Source organism: Anas acuta, chromosome 12 (assembly GCF_963932015.1).
Source record: "Anas acuta chromosome 12, bAnaAcu1.1, whole genome shotgun sequence".
Taxonomy (NCBI): Eukaryota; Metazoa; Chordata; class Aves; order Anseriformes; family Anatidae; genus Anas; species Anas acuta.
In genome coordinates this window covers 10,821,242-10,844,265 of record NC_088990.1, presented here as the reverse complement: position 1 = coordinate 10,844,265, position 23,024 = coordinate 10,821,242, and the positions used below count along the sequence as shown (strand labels likewise).

The 23,024-nt window shown below is 54.2% G+C and overlaps 8 non-coding genes across 8 annotated transcripts; 5 read left to right on the top strand and 3 right to left on the bottom strand.

Moving 5' to 3' along the window:
• The first annotated feature begins 5,169 nt into the window (after window positions 1-5,169).
• TRNAQ-CUG (transfer RNA glutamine (anticodon CUG)) lies at window positions 5,170-5,241 on the top strand. Its single transcript has one exon. It is a non-coding gene; the product is annotated as a tRNA-Gln (tRNA).
• Window positions 5,242-10,283: 5,042 nt separating this feature from the next.
• Window positions 10,284-10,365, top strand: TRNAS-AGA (transfer RNA serine (anticodon AGA)). Its single transcript has one exon. It is a non-coding gene; the product is annotated as a tRNA-Ser (tRNA).
• A 1,446-nt stretch (window positions 10,366-11,811) lies between these two features.
• Window positions 11,812-11,883, top strand: TRNAM-CAU (transfer RNA methionine (anticodon CAU)). The gene has a single exon. It is a non-coding gene; the product is annotated as a tRNA-Met (tRNA).
• Window positions 11,884-12,221: 338 nt separating this feature from the next.
• TRNAG-UCC (transfer RNA glycine (anticodon UCC)) lies at window positions 12,222-12,293 on the top strand. Its single transcript has one exon. It is a non-coding gene; the product is annotated as a tRNA-Gly (tRNA).
• Window positions 12,294-13,381: 1,088 nt separating this feature from the next.
• TRNAQ-CUG (transfer RNA glutamine (anticodon CUG)) lies at window positions 13,382-13,453 on the top strand. The gene has a single exon. It is a non-coding gene; the product is annotated as a tRNA-Gln (tRNA).
• A 4,348-nt stretch (window positions 13,454-17,801) lies between these two features.
• Window positions 17,802-17,873, bottom strand: TRNAQ-CUG (transfer RNA glutamine (anticodon CUG)). Its single transcript has one exon. It is a non-coding gene; the product is annotated as a tRNA-Gln (tRNA).
• Window positions 17,874-18,961: 1,088 nt separating this feature from the next.
• Window positions 18,962-19,033, bottom strand: TRNAG-UCC (transfer RNA glycine (anticodon UCC)). Its single transcript has one exon. It is a non-coding gene; the product is annotated as a tRNA-Gly (tRNA).
• Window positions 19,034-20,889: 1,856 nt separating this feature from the next.
• Window positions 20,890-20,971, bottom strand: TRNAS-AGA (transfer RNA serine (anticodon AGA)). Its single transcript has one exon. It is a non-coding gene; the product is annotated as a tRNA-Ser (tRNA).
• Window positions 20,972-23,024: the final 2,053 nt, after the last annotated feature.

Sequence of the window (23,024 nt, the reverse complement as noted above, 5' to 3'; positions counted from 1 at the left end):
TGTATTGCAGTTCCAATCTGAGGCAGCCCAAGTACCAAACGGAGTCGCCAGCGTGACAGCAATGGGGCCCTCAAGGAGAGCTGGAGCGAGCGCAGGCTTACTTACCTCGTTCCTCAGGGAAAGGGAGAGAGAAGAGAAGTGGATGCAGAGCCTGCAGCAGCATGGTCTTTTATGCTGCATCCCAGAGCCCCACGGGAACAGAAACATTCCTTGCTCATGAAGCATCAAAACACCTCATAGTTGCTTCCTTCAGAGGCCTTGGTGGTGGTTAAGAGCTTGCTTCTTTCATCTGCCAGATTTTGTTCCTACCTCATACCACCCAACACTGAAATGATGTATCTGTGTTCCCAGCTCCTAAGACCAATTACAACAGAGGTCACAAGGTGTCACCACACAAGGGCATTCAGTGCTGAGACTGGAGCTAATTCTGTGAGACATTTCTCCCTGTGGTTTGTCACAGATATGCAGGAGACCTTGGACTAAGGGCAGGTCAAGATGATCAAGACAGAACACGTGGAGGAGACATGGGCCATGTTTCCAAGACGTTTCAGTAAGGATGGAGTGTTCTGAAGTAGAGGAAGCATCCTGAAGGCAGAGGAGAGGACATCAAGGTGACACTTGTCGTGCTCTGACAGAGCCCAAAGACAAAGTTCAATGAAAGCAGAGTCAAATGGAGGAAGGGTACACCTCAGGCCAATGCAGTTCTCTCTCAAGTCATCTCTCTGAAGCAGTGAGACCTTTCTCTGTGCCTTCACAGAAATGCAGCAGGTCAAGGCATAGGAACGCAATGCAAGAGATGCCCGCGTCCTTTCCTGAACTTGACGCACTCTCCAATTGACCTGATTTGCTCAACACATTTGTCCCACTGGCCAGACGTCTGCCTGGCCTGCTTTTGGGTTGAGGCTTGCGGCAAGGAGCCTTAACCTGAATTCATTTTTTCCTGGGCCAGGGATGGAGCAGCCCCTTCCATGCATTTCCATGTATAAAGTGACTGGGATCTGCCTTCCAGCACACCTGACAGTCATCCTGATGTGGAAGAGCTGGGAAAATCCCTGAGCTGCAGGCAAACATGAGTCACCCAGCTGTGGACAGCAGTGGACATGGCTTTTCGGCCTCAGGCGTGCCAGGAATAGCAGAGCTCTTAGCTTCACTCCTACCTACGTGCTGCTTTCCTCACCAAGGGAGTTTCCAAGGGGCTCTGTACCCTTCCTGAAACACCAGGTGCTTTTACGCATTCTTGTGCTGCTGCCTCCCAAGGCATTCGCTTTGTGTGGCTGCTCTGGGGCCCATCTGATACAGTACACGCCAGAGTACTCAGGGTCTGAAGGACCCTCTGGAAATCCTTTTGGCTGAAGTTCCGGCGTCAGCTGGCCAAATATCCCATTTATCTCAGGGGTTTCTGGGCCTTATGTGGCGTCCCCCAGGGCTCGGTGCTGGGGCCGGTCCTCTTTAACATCTTCATCAATGATCTGGACGAGGGCATTGAGTGCACCCTCAGTAAGTTTGCAGATGACACCAAGTTAGGTGCGTGTGTCGATCTGCTCGAGGGTAGGAAGGCTCTGCAGGAGGATCTGGATAGGCTGCACCGATGGGCTGAGGTCAACTGCATGAAGTTTAACAAGGCCAAGTGCCAGGTCCTGCACCTGGGGCGCAATAACCCCAAGCAGAGCTACAGGCTGGGAGATGAGTGGTTGGAGAGCTGCCAGGCAGAGAAGGACCTGGGAGTGATGGTGGACAGTCGGCTGAATATGAGCCAGCAGTGTGCTCAGGTGGCCAAGAAGGCCAACGGCATCCTGGCTTGTATCAGAAACAGTGTGACCAGCAGGGCTAGGGAGGTGATCGTCCCCCTGTACTCGGCTCTGGTGAGGCCGCACCTCGAGTATTGTGTTCAGTTTTGGGCCCCTCGCTACAAGAAGGACATCGAGGTGCTTGAGCGGGTCCAAAGAAGGGCGACGAAGCTGGTGAGGGGCCTGGAGAACAAGTCCTGCGAGGAGCGGCTGAGGGAGCTGGACTTGTTCAGCCTGGAGAAGAGAAGGCTCAGGGGCGACCTTATCGCTCTCTACAGATACCTTAAAGGAGGTTGTAGTGAGGTGGGGGTTGGCCTGTTCTCCCACGTGCCTGGTGACAGGACGAGGGGGAATGGGCTAAAGTTGCGCCAGGGGAGTTTTAGGTTAGATGTTAGAAAGAATTTCTTTACTGAAAGGGTTGTTAAGCACTGGAACAGGCTGCCCAGGGAGGTGGTGGAGTCCCCATCCCTGGAAGTCTTCAAAAGACGTTTAGATGTAGAGCTTAGGGATATGATTTAGTGGGGACTGTTAGTGTTAGGTTAGAGGTTGGACTCAATGATCTTGAGGTCTCATCCAACCTAGAAATTATGTGATTCTGTGATTCTGTGATTCTGTGATTCTGTGATTATCTGGTTGCCATCTGAGCACTGCATCCCCCTCAGGTCGCAGGCTCTTGGTAGCTCTTCCAGGGCTCCACCATGCCCACTGTGACCTGTTTTCTCCAAAGGACAGCTGGCGATTTTCTTGTGGCAGCTTGTGAGCACTGCTTCTCTCTTTGCCCATGGTGATGTGACAGGAAGGGATCATGATGTGAGAGGGAGGGATAGGAAAATCACCCAGCTGGGGCTTAAGGCACTTTGAGCACTTGCAAATAGGGAAGGAAGTGCCTACAAGGCAGCATTATGAAGAAATCGCACGTATCCTTTCTGGAAAATATGGGGTGCTTCTGTTAGAGGACCAGAATCCTGATGCACGCAGGATGGGGAATAAACAAGATGAGCTAGAGATGTGCGTGTGTAAGGTGTCTGGCTGTGCAGGAGTTAACTTTCCCCACAGCAGCCCATATAGCGTTGTGCTCTGCACTTGTAGCTAGAACAGCACTGATATGGCACCAGTGTTTTGTCGATTGCTGAGCAGTGCTTCCATGCCATCAGAACTCTCTCTAATCCACCCTAAGGCCAGTAGGCAGGGGGTCGGCAAGAGCTGGGGAGGCGGCCTTGGCAGAACAGCCGATCTGAAGTGACCAAAGGGATATTCCCTACCATATGATGTCAGACTCGGCAAGAAAAGCTGGGCAGGAAAGGAGAAGGCGGTGCTCACATTAGGAACACATCTGTCCACCCACGCGACCACTATGCATTTTGAGACCCCGCTTCCCAAGATGTGGCCCAACAGAACTTCCCGATGGGAAGTAGTGTATAATTGTTTTCTCTCTCTTTGCTTCCGCACAGCATTTGCTTGTTTTGTCTTCTGGGGTATGTTCTTGGTTGTTGTTGTGTTTAGTTTTGTTTTTGAAGCAGTGTGATCAAAGCGATGCCCACATTCTTCCCTATAAGTGACCCACAATCAAATGTCCGTGTGCTGCTCAGCAGCTTCATCCCATTGGCCAGAGGTCTGGCTGGGCTGCTTTTGAGGACAGGCTCATGGCATGAGGGCAAATCAGCCTCCCAGCGCACCTGGCAGTCATCCTGACGAGGAAGAGCTGGGAAAATCCCAGAACTGCAGGCAAACATGAGTCACCAAGCTGCAGACAGAGTAGACTTGGTGTCCTGGCCTCAGTCATGCCAGGAACAGGAGAGCTCCTACCCCATTCCACCCAAGTGCTTCTTTCTTCACCAAAGGCATTTCCAAGGGTCTTTCTACCATTCCTGAAACAACGTTTGCTTTTGCACATTCTGGAGCTGCTGACCTTCAGGGAACTACCTTTGTGCGGCTGGTCCATGGCTCATATGACTTGTGAGACTTAGACTTGAAAGGACCTTTGGATGTGAGCCACTCCAACCGCCTCCCCAGAGCATGGTGCTGCGTGGTTTCTCTCCCAGGGACGAGCAGCCCCATGACGAGGGTGCTGAGAACTGCTGAAGCAGTTTGGTGCTGCAGCAGGTGGATGGCTGTCCTTTATGTCTCAAAGACTCATAGGCCTGTCTGGGTGTTCTCAAGTCACACCAACTCGAGTGTATTTGCTCTCTTCGTCCTCCTCTATATGTGGCATCTCTGTGGTGCTGGATGATCTAAGGTGGGGTTTCCTCAGCTTCAGAGACTATGCTGGTGTGTACAACGCCAGTGTTTGGAGCACAGCGTTCTTTCCTCTGAGGTTGGCTTTGAAATGCTCTTTTGCACAATCGTAGCCAGGACTGCGCATCTCGGCATCCCTGTGTCCCCAGGCTGCGTGCAGAGCCACTGCCATACTACACTGAGACTCGGTCATTTTGGAGACGTTCTGAATATAACTGGAAGTGGATGCAACAAAGTTCCTGGGAAGAAGGAAGTGAGGTACACACTCCGCTCTCTGGAGACACTACTCTGCCACCTTTCCAGGCACATTCCTTTGAATCCAGATCCCCGACCTGTCCCTGTCCTTCCCCATCCACAAGATTACAGCAAAGAGTAGAAGCCATGTGTACGTGTCAGTGGTAGGATATAGGAGCTCATTTTGGAAGCCTGTGGAATCTGCTAGACACAGAAATAAAGTATCTAGTAGAAAAATGCAAGATAAGGTACAAGACAAGTAGCACAAGGTCAAAGAAGAAGTAACAATTGAGGAGTTGAGAAGACAACCAGCACGAGAGGTCCGCATGACAATAAATCAATGAGCAGAATAAGAACGTGATAGTTGCATGAACACTACTATAGCCACCAACGAGCGTTCTTCCCTGGTAGCATAACCAGCACGTGTAAAGATGCTAAGGGTATAAATGTAAGAATGTATACTCAATAAATGCTTCAGCTGCACACCAGCCTGGAGTTGTGTGATCAATTCCCTTCAGTAGGAGGGCTCCAACCTCACGTCCATCCTGCGATCACCAGGATGGAGACTCACTTCTCTAAGAAATTTCCACCTTTCTGTTATGCACCTGTTTATGCTAGGTGCTGTGGAATGAGGTCGGGGAAGTCCATATAGCCGTGGCAGCGCACCAAGCATGGGGAATGACTGGCAGGCATGGGAGAGGGCAGGTTTTGCCTGCTGTGTTTCCAGTGGAAAGAGTTAGGATGTCAGGAGAGAGGGCACCTGAGTGCCATGAGAGGAAGAAGGCATTGCACGTTGTGCAACACATAGGAAGGTGTGTTGCGTGTTGTGTCATCGTGGCAGCTCTTTGTTTTGTTGAACCTCGTGCTATGCCCCATGCCTTGCTCAGGGCAGGGCCACAGCAGGTGTCCAGGAGGTCCCATGGTGTAATGGTGAGCACTCTGGACTCTGAATCCAGCGATCTGAGTTCAAATCTCAGTGGGACCTCTTCTCTGACTTTTATTCCAATCTTCCAAGTTCTTGCCTTCCTCCCTACCCTGTGTTACTAGCCCCAGAGCACCGGTATCGGTGCCCCTCCTCCTACCCTGGGCCCCACTGCCCGCAGGCTCTTGCTTATGGAAACCCGTCACGTGCTCGGGTAGAGGAGACTGTTGAAACCCATGGCCCATGGCAACTTGGTCATCTCCAAAGACTCCACAACATCCAAGAACGGTACATTGCCATCTTTGACCACTTTCAGATCCGTAGTAGAGGGTTACTGTGCAATGCTTTCCTTGAGCAGTGAGGAGCTAATGGAGGCAGGAAGAGAACAGACCACCACGAGTCTCCAGCTGTGCTGCACAAGGTCTTTAATGAGAACGAGGAAAGGCAGTGGAGCAGTACAGAGACCAAGAAGAAAGTTTGCAGGGTTCAGGGAGGCAGAGAGAACGGCCCATCCATCTCAGGGATGTCTGCCCCAGATGGGATGATCCACGCGCTTCAGCAGTTGAAGCGGCAGAGTGGGGAAGGCAGACACAGCCCTGACCCCCCCAGACCAAGGGAGCCCCCAGAAGAGATGGGAACCCCCCCACTGCTGAGGGAGCTGCCAACAGCAGCTGACAGAGAGGATCCCACGGCGGTGCTCTGAGGGAAGGAGGTGAGGATGGGGCCTGGCAGGGTCACCACGACCGGTGAGGGCTGGATGGCAACCGTTGAGTCAGCGCACCGGGCGACACACGGCTCACTGCAGCTGCTGGCAAGTGGGGTTGGGCCAGAGGCACCGCAGGAGGATGGGACACAGGGTCTGCAGCAAGACATCTCTCGTCGAGGGAGGCGAAGCTGAAACACAGAGTAGCAGGGAGGGGACACACACCCCAAAGTCAGCCTTTGTCATCTCCAAAACAGAAATGGCTGCACTGAAGATTGGGCAGGATGCACCGGGCTATTTGGTAAGGGTCCATCTCTTTTCAGGCACTTAAGTCTTGCAGAGAGATATCCCTGCAGCTGAGCCCCATCAATCTCCCTCTGCTAGAGAGGTCCCCACAGTCCCCAGCTCTCCAAATCCACCCCTTCAAAAGGGAGAAAAGTCACGGGCCCGAACCATCTGTATTGCAGTGCCAATCTGAGGCAGCCCAAGTACCAAACGGAGTCGCCAGCATGACAGCAATGGGGCCCTCAGGGAGAGCTGGAGCGAGCGCAGGCTTACCTCGTTCCTCAGGGAAAGGGAGAGAGAAGAGAAGTGGATGCAGAGCCTGCAGCAGCATGGTCTTTTATACTGCATCCCAGAGCCCCACGGGAACAGAAACATTCCTTGCTCATGAAGCATCAAAACACCTCATAGTTGCTTCCTTCAGAGGCCTTGGTGGTGGTTAAGAGCTTGCTTCTTTCATCTGCCAGCTTTTGTTCCTGCCTCATACCACCCAACACTGAAATGATGTATCTGTGTTCCCAGCTCCTAAGGCCAATTACAACAGAGGTCTTCGGCTGCCTCTGCAGGATTGTGTGTTTCCGTCATACAAACGTCCTTTGGACTATCATCCACTTTGTGGTGAGCATGGCCACCAGTCATGGTGATACTCAGCCACAGAGGACACGAGGTGTCACCACACAAGGGCATTCAGTGCTGAGACTGGAGCTAATTCTGTGAGACATTTCTCCCTGTGGTTTGTCACAGATATGGAGGAGACCTTGGACTAAGGGAAGGTAGAAGATCAAGACAGCACACGTGGAGGAGACATGGGCCATGTTTCCAAGACGTTTCAGTAAGGATGGAGTGTTCTGAAGTAGAGGAAGCATCCTGAATGGAGAGGAGAGGACAAGGTCATTGCTGACACTCGTCATGCTCTGACAGAGCCCAAAGACAAAGTTCAATGAAAGCAGAGTCAAATGGAGGAAGGGTACACCTGAGGCCAATGCAGTTCTCTCTCAAGTCATCTCTCTGAAGCAGTGAGACCTTTCTCTGTGCCTTCACAGAAATGCAGCAGGTCAAGGCATAGGAACGCAATGCAAGATGCCCGCGTCCTTCCCTGAAGCTGACGCACTCTCCAATTGACCTGGTTTCCTCAACACATTTGTCCCACTGGCCAGAGGTCTGCCTGGCCTGCATTTGAGGCGAGGCTTGCGGCAAGGAGCCTAAACCGGAATTGTCTTTGTTCTGGGCCAGGGATGGAGCAGCCCCTTCCATGCATTTCCACGTATAAAGTGACTGGGATCTGCCTCCCAGCACACCTGACAGTCATCCTGATGTGGAAGAGCTGGGAAAATCCCTGAGCTGCAGGCAGACATGAGTCACCCAGCTGTGGACAGCAGTGGCCATGGCTTTTCAGCCTCTAATGTGCCAGAAATTACAGAGCTCCTCCCAACGTTCTGCTTTCCTCACCAAGGGTGTTTCCAAGGGGCTTTGTACCCTTCCTGAAATAACACTTGCTTTTATGCATTCCCGTGCTGCTGCCTCCCAAGGCATTGCCTTTGTGTGGCTGGTCCAGAGTCCGCATTACTCCTGTTGGACTGGAAATTACCTTTGGAGGTGAGCCACTCCAACCCCCTGTGCACTGCAGGCTCACCTAGATGAGGTTTCTCAGGTGGGACTCATCACCCTTTCTAGACCTTGCCCACCTCAAGGCGTTCTCAGATGAGTCCAGGCCCTAGATGCACTTCATTGGTACCTTAATTTCCCCTGCTGATGGCTGCTTTTATAAGGTAAGAGGCAGGAATCCACCAAAGAGGAACACTTTCACCTGAGAAGGGGCTGGCATGCTGGACCCCTCTGCCAGCCGGGGGATCTCCAAGCTGACTTTCCCGGCAAATAAGCTGGCAACCAGGAAGGAAGTGGCAGAGAGGATGCCAGCAGTGTTGAGCAGATCTCAGGGTCTGGAGATGGAGAGGAAATAAATACTGGAATTAAGCATGAAGCCTCCGTCCAGGATTGGCAGGAAACTCTGTGCTGGGACACACTTCCCCTCATCCTTTCAGCACTGCTGCACAGGAGACTTTTCTAGTCACTGGTGAGCAAGGAAAATTAGGGCAGATGGCGTTCAATGCACGTACAGAGCCCTCATGTTCTCTGTGGTGCCAATGAGCATGTTCAGACCCCGTGTCTCATGGAGATCAAACCTAGAATTAGCTGTGGGCTTTCACACCCAGATGAAAGAACAAAAAAAGCTCACAAAAGCTCTTCAAACAACAGCCCCATCTCCTGTGTATAACCAACACCACCCAAAAAAAACCAACAAACCAAGAAGCACAAGGACAATATTTGATCCCAGGCCCTACTTAGGAATTTTCCCAGGGAATCAAAGGCATGAGGGCATTTCCTGAGATGAGGCCCTACCCCAGGAGGTGGGACACCTTAGGTGTGGAAGCCCAACAGCACAGTCCTCAGAGGAGCATGTACAGGAGGACAGGCTTGGCCTGAGTGTACTCCCCTGGAGTTGGGCAAAGGGCAGAGGAAAGAAGCTGCTCGGGAGTGGGACTCGAACCCAAGAGTCCCTGGCACAGGGGCAGCACACTGCTAACGCTTCTCCCTAAGGCTGAGGCAATCCTGCACAGCGGCAACCAAAGGAGGTGCCAGCAAGTGATGGCTTTGCACATTCAACGTGCTGCCAAGGGGCTCAAGGCAAAAGTGTACTCTTCCCCTGACTCCCTGCATTCCCTCCAGAGCCTGTGGAAATGCAGAACCAACCACTCGGCCAACAGGGCTGTTTCATGGCCTGTTCATTGGCGGAGCAAGGGTGCTTCCTTCTGCCCTACGTGGGCCCCAGCCAGCTGGCTACAGAGGGCTCTATGACATAAAGCCCTGAGGGGAAGGCTGTGACAGTCTCATGGTGTCAGTGCACAGGAAAAGGCTTGGAGAGTCAGCGAGAAGTGAGAGGATATGGGCCGAGTGCTGAGCAATGACTGAGATCCAGTGTCACAGGGATGAGGCTCATTTGCAGCCCATGCAGAAGAAGCAGGAGAGCACAACTCTGTTGGCCTTGCCGCTTGAAAACTTTTCTGGAATGTCGGGTTGACTCCTGATGCTGTGACACGATGTTGGACTGACTCCTAAAGTGTGTGACAGTTCATGGCAGAGAAACACCACCCCCTCTACACTGACAATCCAACACCATCTTCCCAATATTGCTGCTGCATAGCCAGTTTCAGACATCTCAGAAAGGGACCCACGACTGTCCAAAGCTGAGCCAATACGCAATGTTAGTTGTGCCTTTTTTATAGCATATATCAGAAAGGGGGGGGAAAAGAAAAACACTGTGCAACAGCATCTGGGAGAGAGGTGTGAGGAAAAGTAGAAAGTAGCAACCCTGCAGACACAAATTTCAATGAAGAAGGAATGGAAGGAGATGCTCAAGGTCTGGAGAAGAAGTTGCCCTGTGGCTCGCGTTGAGGACAGTGGAGGAGCAGGCTGTCCCCCTGCAGCCTGTGTAGCGGACCATGGTGGAGCAGGTAGATACGGCCCGAAGGACATTGCAGACCATTGTTAGCCATCAGAGGAGCAGACTCTGGGCCAGAACGGCAATCCCTGGAGAGGAGCTCCTGGTGGAGCAGGGTGTCTGGTGGGAGCTGCAGCCTGTGGGGGACCCAATCTGGGAGAGTCTGTTGCTGAAGGGCTGTACCCTGTTGTAAGGAGCATGTTGGAGTGGTTCTTGAAGAACTGCGTTCTGTTGGAAGGTCACATTGGATCAGTTTGGGAAAGACTGCATCCCATGGCTAATATCCCATCCCACAGCTTCCGCTGTCAGGGTCTGTCTCCACACAGGTTGTCTCCACGCTTTTTCCATGGAAGCAGCTGAGATGGCAGGTGAGCAGATACGATTCTGTGTGTCAGGATATGCCGTATGGCAGTGTGAGGCCAAGGTGCAGGAAGGTGCGTCCTTATCCGTGGGCTTTGAGCAGTCAAGGGGCCAGGAAGCGTGTCAGCAGGTGGCAATTTGGGCTGCTGGTGCAGGTCCCTTGTGCAGCGGCTTTGGGTGCAGCCTGTCGTTGAGAGTGGCAGGGAGCTGGTGGTCATTGCCCAGAGCACTTGATGATGCCATCAGAGCTGGCCGGAGCAGGTAGTTGTGGCCGAGTGGTGAAGGCGATGGACTAGAAATCCATTGGGGTTTCCCCGCGCAGGTTCGAATCCTGCCAACTACGGCATGCAGTCCCCTTTTGGTCTGCCTGCAGCGACCGTGCTGCTGCCACGGGATGCAGGCCCTCAGGGGCCCAGGCACAGCCGTGTTCCTCCAGCTGCATAGGGCCTTGCCAGGGAACACAGCAGCTCCCCCTTGCTCACTTTGAGTACTTGTCCTCGCCTCCGCCCCAAAAGTGCCTGGATGGGCAAGTAATGCTGATGCCATTAACCGGGCAGGCAAGAAGTGGACACAGAAAGAGCCACAGAAAGGGCCACTGATGTCCAGGAGCTGTAGAAGAAGTCCTTCTGTGAGCAGAGTGGCCTCACCCTGAAGGGAAGACACCTCCTAGCTCTGAGAGCAGTGGATCCTCGTGGATCTTGTCTAAAGGCCATGGGGTCCTAACAGCTGACCCTCTCTCTCCCCAGCCTTTGCACACACAGCAACAACCTTTCCCAGGGGTCTTTCCCAAATTTGGTGTAAAGCTGAGATGCTGAGGAGTGCGGAATATCCTGTGTGCTTCTCCTCTGAGGAGGAACAGCAAATGCTAAAGGACGTGTGGTGGGATCTTTGGCATCCATCAGACTACTCCCGTCTGTCTCAGGTGCTGACCCGTGTGCTAGAAAAGAGCAGGAGGCTTCAGAGAGGCCTTCTTTTGGTCCCATGGCCAGCTGCTCTGGCAGCAAAGGCCCTGGGAGGAAGAGGGGCTGATGCTGGTAGCCTGGCTGTGTTTGTGGAAGCGGGAAGGGATAGGACAAGGGATAATACCCTGAGGTATTATCACAAGGAGAGTGCCCCGAGAAGGAGAGTGTGTGACAGGCCCAGGCTGGTACCTGCCTTGTCCCCTGTAGTTGTCCCACTTACGGTCACAGAGCCGCAAAGGGCTAAGGGACAGCTCAAAGGCTCTGCCCTGAGCTATACCCAGTGCAGAAGGCAGGCAGACTCCAGCAGCACTCCTTCTGTGCCCAGCCCTGTGTGTTGTGTTTGACCTTTATCTCGTGTGCCTGCATGCTGTGTGCCGGGGCGTGTAGACGGGCCAGGGAAGCAGCAGGCAGAGGCAGAAACATGCAGGCCGGAGCATGGCCCCCTCAGCCCCCACAACAGACTTTCCCTGCGCTTCAGGGCTGGGGCAGACGGCCTTCCCTGTGTGCCTGTCAGGCCTCAGCCCAGCGGTGGGCAGAGCCCTGCAGCGGTCAGGCAGCAGCGAGGGCTGGGCTGCGACAGGCAGTCGGAGGAGCCCTGCTCTGCGGGGGAGCGCAGCACAGGCAGGGGCAGGGCGCTGTCTGTGAGGGGGCGCAGCCGCATCACGGGGCAGCGTGATTTGCGGGCATGGTGGCGGCCCTGGTGAGCTGTGTGGAGAGCAGGTGGTGGGAGCCTGCAAAGCAGGCAGGCAGGTGCCCCATTGCTGCGGGTTTGGCTCAGGGCACCGCAGGCAGGGCTGGGCGAGGTGGGGGCAGCAGGTCTGGGGGAGAGCAGAGTGGCGCAGCGGAAGCGTGCTGGGCCCATAACCCAGAGGTCGATGGATCGAAACCATCCTCTGCTACAGCCTTTACTTGCAGGCTCCTGTGCCAAGCTTTTGTGCCTCTGCTGCCGTTCGTTCGCTCCTCTCTCATGCCATGGCTGGGGCTGGTATGGCTGTTGCACTCCCTCGGCTCTGCACCCTTCCCCTTTGCTTTCTTGCCAGTCAGCACTCCAAAAGGGCCCCTGAGCAGCGCAGGCTGCTGTGCAGCAGCAGACACACCACAGCCTAACTCTTTCCACTGGAAACACAGCAGGCAAAACCTGCCCTCTCCCATGCCTGCCCGTGTGGACAGGTGGCTGGAAGGAGGAGGCCCCTGAGGTGGTGAGCTGCAGGAGCCTCAGGGAGGCATGCAGCCAGATGCGTTGGTGGTATAGTGGTGAGCATAGCTGCCTTCCAAGCAGTTGACCCGGGTTCGATTCCCGGCCAACGCACACCAGCTTTTCTTCAGCCAGGCAGCAGCAGTAGCCGTGTGTCGGGCTCCAAAACCACCCAGTTTCTGTCCTGACATTTGAATGCAACATGCTTAGGGGCATGGTGCTGCTTGATTCCTCTCCCAGGGCACCCCCATGACCGAAGTGCTGAAGCAGTTTAGTGCTGCAGCAGATGGATGGCTGTCCTTTAAGGCTCAAAGGCCTGTCTGGCTGTCTGAAGTCACACCAACTTGACTGAATTTGCTCTCTTCATCCTGCTCTGTATTCAGCATCTCTGCAGAGCTGGCTGCTAAAAATGGTGTTTCTTGAGCTTCAGAGAGTATGCTGGTGTGTACAACGCCAGTGTTCGAAGCACAGTGTTCTTTCCTCTGAGGTCGCCTTTGAAATGCTCTTTTGCACAATCGTAGCCAGGACTGCGCATCTCGGCATCCCTGTGTCCCCAGGCTGCGTGCAGAGCCACTGCCATACTACACTGAGACTCGGTCATTTTGGAGACGTTCTGAATATAACTGGAAGTGGATGCAACAAAGTTCCTGGGAAGAAGGAAGTGAGGTACACACTCTGCTCTCTGGAGATACCACTCTGACGCCTTTCCAGGCACATTCCTTTGAATCCAGATCCCCGACCTGTCCCTGTCCTTCCCTGTCCACAGAAGTCCAGCATGGAACAGAAGCCATGCGTACGTGTCTGCGGTAGGAGGGCTCCAACCTCACGTCCATCCTGTGATCACCATGATGGAGACTCACTTCTCTAAGAAATTTCCACCTTTCTGTTATGCACCTGTTTATGCTAGTTGCTGTGGAATGAGGTCGGGGAAGTCCATATAGCCGTGGCAGCGCACCAAGCGTGGGGAATGACTGGCAGGCATGGGAGAGGGCAGGTTTTGCCTGCTGTGTTTCCAGTGGAAAGAGTTAGGATGTCAGGAGAGAGGGCACCTGAGTGCCATGAGAGGAAGAAGGCATTGCACGTTGTGCAACACATAGGAAGGTGTGTTGCTTGTTGTGTCATCGTGACAGCTCTTTGTTTTGTTGAACCTCGTGCTATGCCCCATGCCTTGCTCAGGGCAGGGCCACAGCAGCTGTCCAGGAGGTCCCATGGTGTAATGGTGAGCACTCTGGACTCTGAATCCAGCGATCTGAGTTCAAATCTCAGTGGGACCTCTTCTCTGACTTTTATTCCAATCTTCCAAGTTCCTGCCTTCCTCCCTACCCTGTGTTACCAGCCCCAGAGCACCGGTATCGGTGCCCCTCCTCCTACCCTGGGCCCCACTGCCCGCAGGCTCTTGCTTATGGAAACCCGTCACGTGCTCGGGTAGAGGAGACTGTTGAAACCCATGGCCCGTGGCAACTTGGTCATCTCCAAAGACTCCACAACATCCAAGAACGGTACATTGCCATTTTGACCACTCTCAGATCCGTAGTAGAGGGTTACTGTGCAATGCTTTCCTTGAGCAGTGAGGAGCTAATGGAGGCAGGAAGAGAACAGAGCACCACGAGTCTCCAGCTGTGCTGCACAAGGTCTTTAATGAGAACGAGGAAAGGCAGTGGAGCAGTACAGAGACCAAGAAGATCGTTTGCAGGGTTCAGGGAGGCAGAGAGAACGGCCCATCCATCTCAGGGATGTCTGCCCCAGATGGGATGATCCACGCGCTTCAGCAGTTGAAGCGGCAGAGTGGGGAAGGCAGACACAGCCCTGACCCCCCCAGACCAAGGGAGCCCCCAGAAGAGATGGGAACCCCCCCACTGCTGAGGGAGCTGCCAACAGCAGCTGACAGAGAGGATCCCACGGCGGTGCTCTGTGGGAAGGAGGAGAGGATGGGGCCCGGCAGGGTCACCACAACCGGAGAGGCCTCAATGAACACCGTTGAGTCAGCGCACCGGGCGACACACGGCTCACTGCAGCTGCTGGCAAGTGGGGTTGGGCCAGAGGCACCGCAGGAGGATGGGACACAGGGTCTGAAGCAAGACATCTCTCGTCGAGGGAGGCGAAGCTGAAACACAGAGTAGCAGGGAGGCGACACACACCCCAAGGTCAGCCTTTGTCATCTCCAAAACAGATATGGCTGCACTGAAGATTGGGCAGGATGCACCGGGCTATTTGCTAAGGGTCCATCTCTTTTCAGGCACTTAATTCTTGCAGAGAGACATCCCTGCAGCTGAGCCCCATCAATCTCCCTCTGCTAGAGAGGTCCCCACAGTCCCCAGCTCTCCAAATCCACCCCTTCAAAAGGGAGAAAAGTCACGGGCCCGAACCATCTGTATTGCAGTGCCAATCTGAGGCAGCCCAAGGACCAAACGGAGTCGCCAGCGTGACAGCAATGGGGCCCTCAGGGAGAGCTGGAGCGAGCGCAGGCTTACTTACCTCGTTCCTCAAGGAAAGGGAGAGAGAAGAGAAGTGGATGCAGAGCCTGCAGCAGCATGGTCTTTTATGCTGCATCCCAGAGCCCCACGGGAACAGAAACATTCCTTGCTCATGAAGCATCAAAACACCTCATAGTTGCTTCCTTCAGAGGCCTTGGTGGTGGTTAAGAGCTTGCTTCTTTCATCTGCCAGCTTTTGTTCCTGCCTCATACACCCAACACTGAAATGATGTATCTGTGTTCCCAGCTCCTAAGGCCAATTACAACAGAGGTCTTCGGCTGCCTCTGCGGGATTGTGTGTTTCCGTCATACAAACGTCCTTTGGACTATCATCCACTTTGTGGTGAGCATGGCCACCAGTCATGGTGATACTCAGCCACAGAGGACACAAGGTGTCACCACACAAGGGCATTCAGTGCTGAGACTGGAGCTAATTCTGTGAGACATTTCTCCCTGTGGTTTATCACAGTAATACAGGAGACCATGCAGTATGGTCAGGTAGAAGATCAAGATACAACAGGTGGAGGAGACATGGGCCATGTTTCCAAGATGTTTCAGCAAGGATGGAGTGTTCTGAAGTAGAGGAAGCCTCCAGAATGTAGAGGAGAGGACATCAAGTTCATTGCTGACACTCGTCATGCTCTGACAGAGCCCAAAGACAAAGTTCAATGAAAGCAGAGTCAAATGGAGGAAGGGTACACCTGAGACCAATGCAGTTCTCTTTCAAGTCATCTCTCTGAAGCAGTGAGACCTTTCTCTGTGCCTTCACAGAAATGCAGCAGGTCAAGGCATAGGAAGGTGATGCAAGAGATGCCCGCGTCCTTTCCTGAACTTGACGCACTCTCCAATTGACCTGGTTTCCTCAACACATTTGTCCCACTGGCCAGAGGTCTGCCTGGCCTGCTTTTGGGTTGAGGCTTGCGGCAAGGAGCCTTAACCTGAAATCATTTTTTCCTGGACCAGGGAGGGAGGAGGCCCTTCTATGAGTTGAAGTTCAAAGTCAGTGGGGATTTGCCTCCCATCACACCTGACAGTCATCCTGATGTGGAAGAGCTGGGAAAATCCCTGAGCTGCAGGCAAACATGAGTCACCCAGCTGTGGACAGCAGTGGACATGGCTTTTCGGCCTCAGGCGTGCCAGGAATATCAGAACTCCTAGCCTCACTCCTCCCTGCCTCTTGTGTGCTGTTTTCCTTACCTAAACTGTTTGAAGGGGCTCTGTACCCTTCCTGAAATACCAGGTGCTTTTACGCATGCTTGTGCTGATGAAAGAACAGGGCTCAGAAAAGCTTTGCAAAGAACAGTCCCCTATCCATTGAATAACTGTCACCACCCAGAAAAAACCTTAGTTTCTTCCTTCAGGAGACCTCCCCTACTTCAGAACACTCCATCCTTGCTGAAACATCTTGGAAACATGGCCCATGTCTCCTCCACCTGTTGTATCTTGATCTTCTACCTGACCATACTGCATGGTCTCCTGTATTACTGTGATAAACCACAGGGAGAAATTTCTCACAGAATTAGCTCCAGTCTCAGCACTGAATGCCCTTGTGTGGTGACACCTTGTGTCCTCTGTGGCTGAGTATCACCATGACTGGTGGCCATGCTCACCACAAAGTGGATGATACTCCAAAGGACGTTTGTATGACGGAAACACACAATCCCGCAGAGGCAGCCGAAGACCTCTGTTGTAATTGGCCTTAGGAGCTGGGAACACAGATACATCATTTCAGTGTTGGGTGGTATGAGGCAGGAACAAAAGCTGGCAGATGAAAGAAGCAAGCTCTTAACCACCACCAAGGCCTCTGAAGGAAGCAACTATGAGGTGTTTTGATGCTTCATGAGCAAGGAATGTTTCTGTTCCCGTGGGGCTCTGGGATGCAGTATAAAAGACCATGCTGCTGCAGGCTCTGCATCCACTTCTCTTCTCTCTCCCTTTCCTTGAGGAACGAGGTAAGCCTGCGCTCGCTCCAGCTCTCCCTGAGGGCCCCATTGCTGTCACGCTGGCGACTCCGTTTGGTCCTTGGGCTGCCTCAGATTGGCACTGCAATACAGATGGTTCGGGCCCGTGACTTTTCTCCCTTTTGAAGGGGTGGATTTGGAGAGCTGGGGACTGTGGGGACCTCTCTAGCAGAGGGAGATTGATGGGGCTCAGCTGCAGGGATGTCTCTCTGCAAGAATTAAGTGCCTGAAAAGAGATGGACCCTTAGCAAATAGCCCGGTGCATCCTGCCCAATCTTCAGTGCAGCCATTTCTGTTTTGGAGATGACAAAGGCTGACTTTGGGGTGTGTGTCCCCTCCCTGCTACTCTGTGTTTCAGCTTCGCCTCCCTCGACGAGAGATGTCTTGCTTCAGACCCTGTGTCCCATCCTCCTGCGGTGCCTCTGGCCCAACCCCACTTGCCAGCAGCTGCAGTGAGCCGTGTGTCGCCCGGTGCGCTGACTCGACGGTGTTCATTGAGGCCTCTCCGGTTGTGGTGACCCTGCCGGGCCCCATCCTCTCCTCCTTCCCACAGAGCACCGCCGTGGGATCCTCTCTGTCAGCTGCTGTTGGCAGCTCCCTCAGCAGTGGGGGGGTTCCCATCTCTTCTGGGGGCTCCCTTGGTCTGGGGGGGTCAGGGCTGTGTCTGCCTTCCCCACTCTGCCGCTTCAACTGCTGAAGCACGTGGATCATCCCATTTGGGGCAGACATCCCTGAGATGGATGGGCCGTTCTCTCTGCCTCCCTGAACCCTGCAAACGATCTTCTTGGTCTCTGTACTGCTCCACTGCCTTTCCTCGTTCTCATTAAAGACCTTGTGCAGCACTGCTGGAGACTCGTGGTGCTCTGTTCTCTTCCTGCCTCCATTAGCTCCTCACTGCTCAAGGAAAGCATTGCACAGTAACCCTCTACTACGGATCTGAAAGTGGTCAAAATGGCAATGTACCGTTCTTGGATGTTGTGGAGTCTTTGGAGATGACCAAGTTGCCACGGGCCATGGGTTTCAACAGTCTCCTCTACCCGAGCACGTGACGGGTTTCCATAAGCAAGAGCCTGCGGGCAGTGGGGCCCAGGGTAGGAGGAGGGGCACCGATACCGGTGCTCTGGGGCTGGTAACACAGGGTAGGGAGGAAGGCAGGAACTTGGAAGATTGGAATAAAAGTCAGAGAAGAGGTCCCACTGAGATTTGAACTCAGATCGCTGGATTCAGAGTCCAGAGTGCTCACCATTACACCATGGGACCTCCTGGACACCTGCTGTGGCCCTGCCCTGAGCAAGGCATGGGGCATAGCACGAGGTTCAACAAAACAAAGAGCTGTCACGATGACACAACAAGCAACACACCTTCCTATGTGTTGCACAACGTGCAATGCCTTCTTCCTCTCATGGCACTCAGGTGCCCTCTCTCCTGACATCCTAACTCTTTCCACTGGAAACACAGCAGGCAAAACCTGCCCTCTCCCATGCCTGCCAGTCATTCCCCACGCTTGGTGCGCTGCCACGGCTATATGGACTTCCCCGACCTCATTCCACAGCAACTAGCATAAACAGGTGCATAACAGAAAGGTGGAAATTTCTTAGAGAAGTGAGTCTCCATCATGGTGATCACAGGATGGACGTGAGGTTGGAGCCCTCCTACCGCAGACACGTACGCATGGCTTCTGTTCCATGCTGTACTTCTGTGGACAGGGAAGGACAGGGACAGGTCGGGGATCTGGATTCAAAGGAATGTGCCTGGAAAGGCGTCAGAGTGGTATCTCCAGAGAGCAGAGTGTGTACCTCACTTCCTTCTTCCCAGGAACTTTGTTGCATCCACTTCCAGTTATATTCAGAACGTCTCCAAAATGACCGAGTCTCAGTGTAGTATGGCAGTGGCTCTGAACGCAGCCTGGGGACACAGGGATGCCGAGATGCGCAGTCCTGGCTACGATTGTGCAAAAGAGCATTTCAAAGGCGACCTCAGAGGAAAGAACACTGTGCTTCGAACACTGGCGTTGTACACACCAGCATACTCTCTGAAGCTCAAGAAACACCATTTTTAGCAGCCAGCTCTGCAGAGATGCCGAATACAGAGCAGGATGAAGAGAGCAAATTCAGTCAAGTTGGTGTGACTTCAGACAGCCAGACAGGCCTTTGAGCCTTAAAGGACAGCCATCCATCTGCTGCAGCACTAAACTGCTTCAGCACTTCGGTCATGGGGGTGCCCTGGGAGAGGAATCCAGCAGCACCATGCCCCTAAGCATGTTGCATTCAAATGTCAGGACAGAAACTGGGTGGTTTTGGAGCCCGACACACGGCTGCTGCTGCTGCCTGGCTGAAGAAAAGCTGGTGTGCGTTGGCCGGGAATCGAACCCGGGTCAACTGCTTGGAAGGCAGCTATGCTCACCACTATACCACCAACGCATCTGGCTGCATGCCTCCCTGAGGCTCCTGCAGCTCACCACCTCAGGGGCCTCCTCCTTCCAGCCACCTGCCCACACGGGCAGGCATGGGAGAGGGCAGGTTTTGCCTGCTGTGTTTCCAGTGGAAAGAGTTAGGCTGTGGTGTGTCTGCTGCTGCACAGCAGCCTGCGCTGCTCAGGGGCCCTTTTGGAGTGCTGACTGGCAAGAAAGCAAAGGGGAAGGGTGCAGAGCCGAGGGAGTGCAACAGCCATACCAGCCCCAGCCATGGCATGAGAGAGGAGCGAACGAACGGCAGCAGAGGCACAAAAGCTTGGCACAGGAGCCTGCAAGTAAAGGCTGTAGCAGAGGATGGTTTCAATCCATCGACCTCTGGGTTATGGGCCCAGCACGCTTCCGCTGCGCCACTCTGCTCTCCCCCAGACCTGCTGCCCCCACCTCGCCCAGCCCTGCCTGCGGTGCCCTGAGCCAAACCCGCAGCAATGGGGCACCTGCCTGCCTGCTTTGCAGGCTCCCACCACCTGCTCTCCACACAGCTCACCAGGGCCGCCACCATGCCCGCAAATCACGCTGCCCCGTGATGCGGCTGCGCCCCCTCACAGACAGCGCCCTGCCCCTGCCTGTGCTGCGCTCCCCCGCAGAGCAGGGCTCCTCTGACTGCCTGTCGCAGCCCAGCCCTCGCTGCTGCCTGACCGCTGCAGGGCTCTGCCCACCGCTGGGCTGAGGCCTGACAGGCACACAGGGAAGGCCGTCTGCCCCAGCCCTGAAGCGCAGGGAAAGTCTGTTGTGGGGGCTGAGGGGGCCATGCTCCGGCCTGCATGTTTCTGCCTCTGCCTGCTGCTTCCCTGGCCCGTCTACACGCCCCGGCACACAGCATGCAGGCACACGAGATAAAGGTCAAACACAACACACAGGGCTGGGCACAGAAGGAGTGCTGCTGGAGTCTGCCTGCCTTCTGCACTGGGTATAGCTCAGGGCAGAGCCTTTGAGCTGTCCCTTAGCCCTTTGCGGCTCTGTGACCGTAAGTGGGACAACTACAGGGGACAAGGCAGGTACCAGCCTGGGCCTGTCACACACTCTCCTTCTCGGGGCACTCTCCTTGTGATAATACCTCAGGGTATTATCCCTTGTCCTATCCCTTCCCGCTTCCACAAACACAGCCAGGCTACCAGCATCAGCCCCTCTTCCTCCCAGGGCCTTTGCTGCCAGAGCAGCTGGCCATGGGACCAAAAGAAGGCCTCTCTGAAGCCTCCTGCTCTTTTCTAGCACACGGGTCAGCACCTGAGACAGACGGGAGTAGTCTGATGGATGCCAAAGATCCCACCACACGTCCTTTAGCATTTGCTGTTCCTCCTCAGAGGAGAAGCACACAGGATATTCCGCACTCCTCAGCATCTCAGCTTTACACCAAATTTGGGAAAGACCCCTGGGAAAGGTTGTTGCTGTGTGTGCAAAGGCTGGGGAGAGAGAGGGTCAGCTGTTAGGACCCCATGGCCTTTAGACAAGATCCACGAGGATCCACTGCTCTCAGAGCTAGGAGGTGTCTTCCCTTCAGGGTGAGGCCACTCTGCTCACAGAAGGACTTCTTCTACAGCCCCTGGACATCAGTGGCCCTTTCTGTGGCTCTTTCTGTGTCCACTTCTTGCCTGCCCGGTAAATGGCATCAGCATTACTTGCCCATCCAGGCACTTTTGGGGCGGAGGCGAGGACAAGTACTCAAAGTGAGCAAGGGGGAGCTGCTGTGTTCCCTGGCAAGGCCCTATGCAGCTGGAGGAACACGGCTGTGCCTGGGCCCCTGAGGGCCTGCATCCCGTGGCAGCAGCACGGTCGCTGCAGGCAGACCAAAAGGGGACTGCATGCCGTAGTTGGCAGGATTCGAACCTGCGCGGGGAAACCCCAATGGATTTCTAGTCCATCGCCTTCACCACTCGGCCACAACTACCTGCTCCGGCCAGCTCTGATGGCATCATCAAGTGCTCTGGGCAATGACCACCAGCTCCCTGCCACTCTCAACGACAGGCTGCACCCAAAGCCGCTGCACAAGGGACCTGCACCAGCAGCCCAAATTGCCACCTGCTGACACGCTTCCTGGCCCCTTGACTGCTCAAAGCCCACGGATAAGGACGCACCTTCCTGCACCTTGGCCTCACACTGCCATACGGCATATCCTGACACACAGAATCGTATCTGCTCACCTGCCATCTCAGCTGCTTCCATGGAAAAAGCGTGGAGACAACCTGTGTGGAGACAGACCCTGACAGCGGAAGCTGTGGGATGGGATATTAGCCATGGGATGCAGTCTTTCCCAAACTGATCCAATGTGACCTTCCAACAGAACGCAGTTCTTCAAGAACCACTCCAACATGCTCCTTACAACAGGGTACAGCCCTTCAGCAACAGACTCTCCCAGATTGGGTCCCCCACAGGCTGCAGCTCCCACCAGACACCCTGCTCCACCAGGAGCTCCTCTCCAGGGATTGCCGTTCTGGCCCAGAGTCTGCTCCTCTGATGGCTAACAATGGTCTGCAATGTCCTTCGGGCCGTATCTACCTGCTCCACCATGGTCCGCTACACAGGCTGCAGGGGGACAGCCTGCTCCTCCACTGTCCTCAACGCGAGCCACAGGGCAACTTCTTCTCCAGACCTTGAGCATCTCCTTCCATTCCTTCTTCATTGAAATTTGTGTCTGCAGGGTTGCTACTTTCTACTTTTCCTCACACCTCTCTCCCAGATGCTGTTGCACAGTGTTTTTCTTTTTCCCCCCCTTTCTGATATATGCTATAAAAAAGGCACAACTAACATTGCGTATTGGCTCAGCTTTGGACAGTCGTGGGTCCCTTTCTGAGATGTCTGAAACTGGCTATGCAGCAGCAATATTGGGAAGATGGTGTTGGATTGTCAGTGTAGAGGGGGTGGTGTTTCTCTGCCATGAACTGTCACACACTTTAGGAGTCAGTCCAACATCGTGTCACAGCATCAGGAGTCAACCCGACATTCCAGAAAAGTTTTCAAGCGGCAAGGCCAACAGAGTTGTGCTCTCCTGCTTCTTCTGCATGGGCTGCAAATGAGCCTCATCCCTGTGACACTGGATCTCAGTCATTGCTCAGCACTCGGCCCATATCCTCTCACTTCTCGCTGACTCTCCAAGCCTTTTCCTGTGCACTGACACCATGAGACTGTCACAGCCTTCCCCTCAGGGCTTTATGTCATAGAGCCCTCTGTAGCCAGCTGGCTGGGGCCCACGTAGGGCAGAAGGAAGCACCCTTGCTCCGCCAATGAACAGGCCATGAAACAGCCCTGTTGGCCGAGTGGTTGGTTCTGCATTTCCACAGGCTCTGGAGGGAATGCAGGGAGTCAGGGGAAGAGTACACTTTTGCCTTGAGCCCCTTGGCAGCACGTTGAATGTGCAAAGCCATCACTTGCTGGCACCTCCTTTGGTTGCCGCTGTGCAGGATTGCCTCAGCCTTAGGGAGAAGCGTTAGCAGTGTGCTGCCCCTGTGCCAGGGACTCTTGGGTTCGAGTCCCACTCCCGAGCAGCTTCTTTCCTCTGCCCTTTGCCCAACTCCAGGGGAGTACACTCAGGCCAAGCCTGTCCTCCTGTACATGCTCCTCTGAGGACTGTGCTGTTGGGCTTCCACACCTAAGGTGTCCCACCTCCTGGGGTAGGGCCTCATCTCAGGAAATGCCCTCATGCCTTTGATTCCCTGGGAAAATTCCTAAGTAGGGCCTGGGATCAAATATTGTCCTTGTGCTTCTTGGTTTGTTGGGTTTTTTTTGGGTGGTGTTGGTTATACACAGGAGATGGGGCTGTTGTTTGAAGAGCTTTTGTGAGCTTTTTTTGTTCTTTCATCTGGGTGTGAAAGCCCACAGCTAATTGAGGTTTGATCTCCATGAGACACGGGGTCTGAACATGCTCATTGGCACCACAGAGAACATGAGGGCTCTGTACATGCATTGAACGCCATCTGCCCTAATTTTCCTTGCTCACCAGTGAC